Below are 7,421 nucleotides of genomic sequence, written 5' to 3'. Positions count from 1 at the left end.
CTTTACACCAAACAGGACAGGGGCCTCCCATGTGGGGCACCTGAGCAAGGTGAGTAGGCAGACAGACCTGGAGATGGTCACTCAAGCAAGAGCCTAGACTTTCAAGCAATTTCATGGTGGTGAGGCAGGTCCAAGCTCAAGCCAGGAGATTAATCCATTGATCAGAATGACCTCCAGTGATGGTGAAAAGGCCTGCTTATCACAAACTACATATCCATGATGACAAGGCAAGCGTGAAGTCAAGCTAGAAGTCATGGAGCCCATGGCCAAACACAAACACAAGCTGCAGGCAGGAACTGAAGACACAAGACAGACCTTAAACAGGGCTTCTAAGCTTCTGGGCAATCATATGAGTGTGGGTGTGTGTAGCTTTTTTGAAGGCTCTTGGTTTGACTGAAAACCCATTAGTATACTCAGGAGCACGTCAGTAAGAGTCTCCTCCCAGCAGAAATGTCCTCACATCTCTCAGGGTACTGGAGTCAGAAAGGACTGTAAGCAGAGTGGATAAGTTGTTGTGAGTTTCCACAGGACTTTTTCAGGGGACACAATGCCAAGGACAGACTATTGAGAAAGAGAAAAAAGCATGGGAAAATTTGGGCTGGGCAGCAGAACTCAGAGTGCCTATGAGGCTCCTAAAGGCTAGGTGGGCTTGAGAGACAGTAGGGGATGGGTCAGAAAATTCACTCCATCCTTGACAAGATTTGGGGATGGGGCAAGGCAGAGGAAGCAGGGGAAGGAAACCCTAGGGAGCAAGGGAGGAAACCTGGAAACCTCAGCTATGTGAGAGACCACACAGACTTTAAGGTGATGAGTATGAGGCTGGAAATATCAGATGAGGGTGGTCAGGACCATTAAAGCCTTTTAGCACAACTCAGGGACCTGACCAAGGTGGGGCAGAGAAATGAAACCAAGGATTTTCAGTCTGCTCTGAGATTTCATAGGTTGCAGCAAGCAACCAATGAAAATTGTAGCATTATTTGCAGGAAGCCCTGTAATCTGAGATGTACAGTTGAATGGCTCTACCAGGAATTGCTCTCAGGATATTCCTAAAGACAAACATTTAACAGGGCCCAGATTTCCCCTGTTTGTCGGCACCAAACTTTAAACTCTGTCATCAGAACTTGCCCTCAAAATTCTTCCTCTTACAGCAAAGAATATATTCAGGAGTTCCCCTAATGGTGTTTTGGACAACTCTGAGCTGTGCATTCCAAATGGTGTAACCTGTTGTCACAAAAAAACTCAGTCACAATCCAAATTTTATTTCCTGTTTGCTATCTTGACTTAGTAGTACAGTAGCTATGGGCTAAGACCCCAAAAAACCTCAATTAAATCAGGATGTATTCATACTTCAGGGGTTTCAGAGAATCTTTTAAGTCTGACGCCAGCTATGAAATTGGGAGTCAATTTACTCACACCCAGTCTCAGATGAATGCTATAAGGCATGAAAACAAAGCAGCTGTTACATCAACTTCTTCCTTTCTCCAAACTGCAAAAATGTTGCTGGCCACAGATTTGAGGGTTAGCATTGCCATAGATGTATCCCAAAGCTATACTTTCATGTTTTTGTGTATCTTTAGGATCAAGGAGAGTCTCTACTGAAAAAGCAGGATCTACTCACTCATGCACAGAACTTTACAATGGCTGAATGAAATACTTAGCTGTCCTTGTGGCATTCCAGGCCACAAAATAAAACTAATTAGTGAGGGTTTTTTTTGCTAATGGTTTTTCCCACTCTATTATAGGCTGGTTTGGAGATGTCTGGTAACAATATTGGGCTACCTTTCAATCCCAGACCTCAGTTGAGGAAATCTGACTGAGAAGGCTCTCATGACTTGATACCTTATAAGGTCATAAGGTATCTTATAACCTTACTGTTGATGCCTTGAGTTTTAGCTTTCATATTTTCCAGATTCTGTACTGCATTAGTATATAACTCTGAACTTCATATGAAGTGTTAGCAAGTTCTCTTCACAGTTTAGTCAGACAAAACAATCCTTTTCCAGCCCAAGAACCAAGGACACCATTGCAGCTTCAGGCCCAAAAAGTGTAAACAACAGTGAATGGACGAGAGCAGTCTGGGAGGATGGGACTCCATAACCTGAAGCTGTAATTGGACAATTAACTCCAATATGTAAATAAACTTATAAAAGAGTGAAAATGTGGGACCTGTCGTCCATCTTGGGTGGGCTGTTGTACTGCCCACACTGCATCCTTTGAAGGCCTTTAAATAAATACCTACTGTATTCCTTTGATACTGTTCAGCTCTATTCCAGGTAGCCTCTCAAGGCATCACTGACAATTTTAATGTCAGTCTAAGGTCCAGGTAGAGATCCAAGCCCTTTTTTCATTTTTTCTTTATTACCTATTTTTGTGTTAGGACCCAACACCAGGTCCGTGTCTGCAGGAGTAGATTACTGTTTTCACATTTACTTAGTCCACCTTTATAAAGGAATATGCTTCTGCTTCTAGTGAGTACACGAGTCCCTGGGACACACTCCTTTGACAGGAGGCTGGGGGATTGTTCACTGTATTAACCACCAGTAAATAAACTTCCCAACTCACTCAGAGAAAGCTTTCTGACTTGAGCTAGTACTTCAAATCATAACAGTAGGAAACCATCCAGGATCCTTGTCTGGGCTTCCCCAGTAAGGCAAATCCCACTGACTCCCTCAATCAAGGTTTTTTAGGAATTAGTAATACTCTTGGTGATCCTATTTCACTAACAGATCTCCTTCACACCTTCACATTGCCCATATGGCTGCAGTTATCAGAGGTCTTCAATTCTCTTTTGGCTTGTCCTGGAAATGTTACAAAGTCTTCTGCAAATGTTGGGGGGGGGGGGGGTAGATGGGTGGGTTTTACAAAATCCAGTGATCTTTGTGCTGCTTTTCTGTAACAGTCAGTGGTGCTATTGCTGATCCCTCACCCAAATGACCAGGACCACAGGAATGCATCTTTCAAGGAAGTCTGTGCCTCTGCTGCAATTCCTCAACATGAGGAGCTACCCTTCCTTCTGCTAATCTGAGTCAAGAAGTAGAGACCATTTCCCTTTAACTTTCTTAATCAGGCTTACTAAACACAGATAGTTGCATACAACAAGGCCATGCTATTAATTGAGGAAATTCAGTGTAATATTTTATTTACAACCAGCTTCCCTCTAGCATTTTGCACTCCTCCAGGCCAGGAGATGGATTAATGGAATTACACATCAGAATAATTTGCATAATATGGAGTAAATCCTTCAAGGACACTTATGCCCTGGTATAGTTTATAACGCATTGTTAAGTTATGTCTGTTGCTGAGTTACCTGTGATTTACTCGTGGTGAAGTAATTAATATTTACACAACAGATGAGATTTTGTGAAGATAAGAGTTTCTCAAGAACTGGTGGAGATAACACCACTAGTATTCTGCTTCTGGAATATCTAGTTATTTTCCTCTCTTACTTTGTTTTGGTTTTTGATAGGTATCACCACTCAGCTGTGTGATATCAAAGTGTACATAACGCTGTGCATTTCCATACAATCATCCCCAGCTTTGTTTTCCTATGCTACACAAGTAAGATATATAACTTGAACAACTGGAAATATCACAGTCCAACAGGATTCCCTGACATATCTGTAATACATCAATCAGTTGCTGCCTAGTTATTATTACAATCCTCTCAGATGGAAGATTATCCATTACAGACATGGAGAAACTACATCACTGTTTACTGCTGACTTGGTGAATTCTTGGCTTTCTGTTCAGTGCTCTCTCTATACTTTGACTCTCTCTGTCCTTGCTTTTTCCTGTACTTCTGCTGCTCTCATTCTTTTCTCTCACAACTTACATCTCCAGAGCTTTTATTAGATGTTGGGATTTCAGACAAAGTATTGCAGTACAATCAGAAATGTAGAGGGGAAGTGTTGAAAGACTGGTCTGGTTGTAGGTTGCACTTCCAGTCTTGCTCTTAAGATGGTAGTGTAAACTTGGGAATGCAACCCATGCACTTTGTTGTTGCTGTTGCTGAAATGACAGAATTCCTCTTGTGATTTCCAAATTGGGAATTTTTAAGAGCTAATTTTTATAGTGAAATTCTTTTGTGAATTTGAGAAAAAAATAAAAAATATATTTATTTTTAAGGTTTGAGCATATATGTGATAGAGAGATCATATGCTAAAAAGACATGGAAGAATAAGAGTTTCTGAATTGATTTGGTGGTCTCTGCTCTGGAAGAACAGGCAAATCCTTGTGTGAAAATTTGTCCAGGCAGATGTTTGGGAGCAATACTTATCTCTGACAGGTAAAACTTGAATGTGCTCTAACCAAGATAACTTGGCTACTCAGTGGCTCTGAATGTGTTAAGCATCTAATGATGCTAGTTTATTTGTCTACCAGATGCTTAACATGGATTGGGGGGAGGCGGGGGAGGTGCAAATTTGGAAGGTAAATGAAGATTTTCAATTTCTCATAATAAATGAGTTGACTTCCCTTTATTTCCTTTCTCTTCAAAATTACTTTGTGTAAATTCTCCTGATACCACTCATTACATAATCTTGTGTGCTTAACAGAAACTTTAAAAAATGTTCAGAAGATCAAAATGGGGGATATCTACCATGCCCAGCCAATTTGGTTTCTCCATTAGATTCAATAGGTTTCCTTACTTTTACAATGCCTTTTATCTTTTCCATTTCCTGCTGCTCAGAGTTTGCATTCCTGTGGATTTTGTGAAAGACTGTGGATTACACTTACATCTTTATAGTAACTTTGAAATATCATGCAGCTCTTGCAATTCCCCCTCTCCCCTAAAAATCCTGTAAGATAAAAACAGAAAGATTAAAAATAAAAAAGCACTCCCATCCTGATTTGTCACCAGACAAGCACATTGGATTTAATCGTACATACCTCCAGCACTCAAAATTTCCAGGAAGGTTAACAGGACTTTTGTAAGAACATGGAATGTAGGGGTCAGGAACATTCAGAAGGAAAGGAATCCATGTACTGTGCAAATTACGTCTGTCTCTACATTAGCACTGAAATTACTTTTATGGCAGGCCAGGTAATAGCTGTGTTGATTTAATTTTGAAAAGAAGGCACTGAAAAGGTGGCTGGGAGGAAAACAAAACTGGAGATTATGTGAAAAATTCTCTTGTAGTGTTTTTCTCTAATTCTCCTGTTATATTTTTTCCTTTTCAAGCACTTTGCTGGCAAATGCTAGCTTGAATTTCAGGTTCATCAAAGGTCACCTCATTCACACTCAACTATTCAGATTTGCTTTTTAAAAAAAAAAATTAAAAATTAAAGGCTGACCTAAAAGGAGTGCATTGTACTATAAAAAAGTGCAGAGTATTGTCTCTAGCAAGATAACAATCCCCAGTGACAAAAGTGGGGTTTTTTTCCTCCACTGTATTTATGGCAGTTATAGGAAAATAGGAATTGGTTGTTGCTGAAGTATCTCCACACACTGGCTTATTTGCACTTAGTTTCTATAGTCCTGCAAAGGGCAGCACATCCTAACTGTGCCTTATATGATATTGGTGGATACCCCAGAGCCATGGGGTGACTGAACTGCACAAACCCAACATCTTTCCATCATTGCTGCTCTGTTCTAAATTTGTTTTCTGAGACACTGTGGTGTGAGAAACACATTTGGACAGGTTCTGCTTTGCATTTCTTCATGCTCACATTGCTATGGATTGCCTATGGATATGGAAGGGAATTTGTGTGGAAGGAGATGTTGAAATCTGCTGTCATATTTGTTAGAAGGGGTGAAGCTGGAATCAAGAGAGTCCAGGAACCGGGTCAGTCAGAATTACCCCATTTCAGAAACAAGAGAAGTCAAGGCAGACACCAGTAAAGGGCATCACTGGCAGCCAGGATAAAGACATCATTTGCAGCAGGAGCTTGGAACAAGGAACAAGTACAGCCAAAATAATGTCAAGAGCTAAAGGGCTAGAAGACAGGCACAACATGACTCGGGAGCTGAGGAAAGGGGTTCAGAAACCTAAAAGCACCTATCAGGTGTGTGGAAAACCACATATAACATAACTGTATACAATCCACGTCTCAACTGCAAGACCTTATCAGGTCCTTAGTTTTTGAATACAGCTATTTACAGCCTGCTAGACTGAAAGCCCACCAGCGCTTAAGTGGTATGGTCATGATGTGCTAAAGAGGTTTCAGTCCCTATCATACACTTACATTCTTCATCCACCTCTCATCTCCTTCACCCACCTTTCATCTCCACATTTTATTTCTGCTGAAAATGCGCTCCACCATGAATTACAAGAAAACACTGCAACAACCCTTTTGCACTATTAGACTTCATGTTCATACAAATGGGCAAAGGAAAGCTATTGAGCCAGCTTCAGTGCAGTCTGAAGGGGTGATGGGAGCTGTGATGAGCCACCCACGGCCGTGTGGTGAGTCCACCTGAGACACAGGTTCGCAGCATCTGGGACTGCCCTGGCTGCTGCAGCTGGTGCCTCCGTGGGCAGCTAGGAACACACCTTCCTCAGCTGCTGTCTGACTGCTCCGACTGCTCCTCGCCTCTTGTCCCCCAGAGCTGCCTGCCCAGAGGAGGCAGGAATAAATCTCTGCTCTCCTGCCCTGGTGATGCCTCTCTTCTAGGGCTTCCTTGGAGAGACAGTGGGAAGTATTCTCTGCTTGGAGAAACAGAGATTCTATTCGTCTGTCAGGGGCTATTAGCACCTCAGCGTCTAAATACCTTTCTCAACTTCAAGAGGAGTTGCTTCCCCCACTTCTCACAGTGTTAGGAGGGACTCATTATTGACATTCTTAAAAAACCTATTAAAACCACAACATTTGTTCCACACATCTGGCTGGTATAAACTCTAACCTCTCAAAGTAGCAATAAATATATTCTTCCCATGTATATATTTCTCATATAAAGTGTCCGCTAAGCCTGACACTTCCTCCTAGATCAGGTCAACTCAGTGAATTTGACATTTCAGGGTATGATCCCTCAGGTTTGCCTTAAAGCATTGTTTATTGTGTGGCAATTTATGATTTTATAGGATAGGATGCATCATGAGTTTACGGAAGTCTGGATGTCAATCCTAGTTTTATGGTTCTAAGAAACCTCAAAATAAACCAGGAATTTCAAAGAGATGACTCAGTCCTTCTGCTGTATACACGTGTCTCTCTTGCCTTCTGATTCTGTCACGGTCCAGGCACCCTAAACAGAATTCTTTTCCACTACAGCAGGCGTGATATTTCTGTTCATTCAAGGTGCAAAAATATTGGGACAAGTCTTTAGGGAAAGAAGATTAGAAACTAGAAGCTTTCTCCTTTCCTTTTCTCTTTTCTCGTTTTTTTTTTTGTTTTTTTTTTTTTTTTACTCTTTGTTTTTTTTTTTTTTCCCTCATAGCTTTCAGTTTCTTCACACAAAGAAGGATGTCTCATCGCTTCATTTTCAT

This window comes from Melospiza georgiana, chromosome 2, assembly GCF_028018845.1.
Source record: "Melospiza georgiana isolate bMelGeo1 chromosome 2, bMelGeo1.pri, whole genome shotgun sequence".
NCBI lineage: Eukaryota > Metazoa > Chordata > Aves > Passeriformes > Passerellidae > Melospiza > Melospiza georgiana.
The sequence above is the reverse complement of the archived record's forward strand: the minus strand, read 5'-3'. Positions refer to the sequence as shown.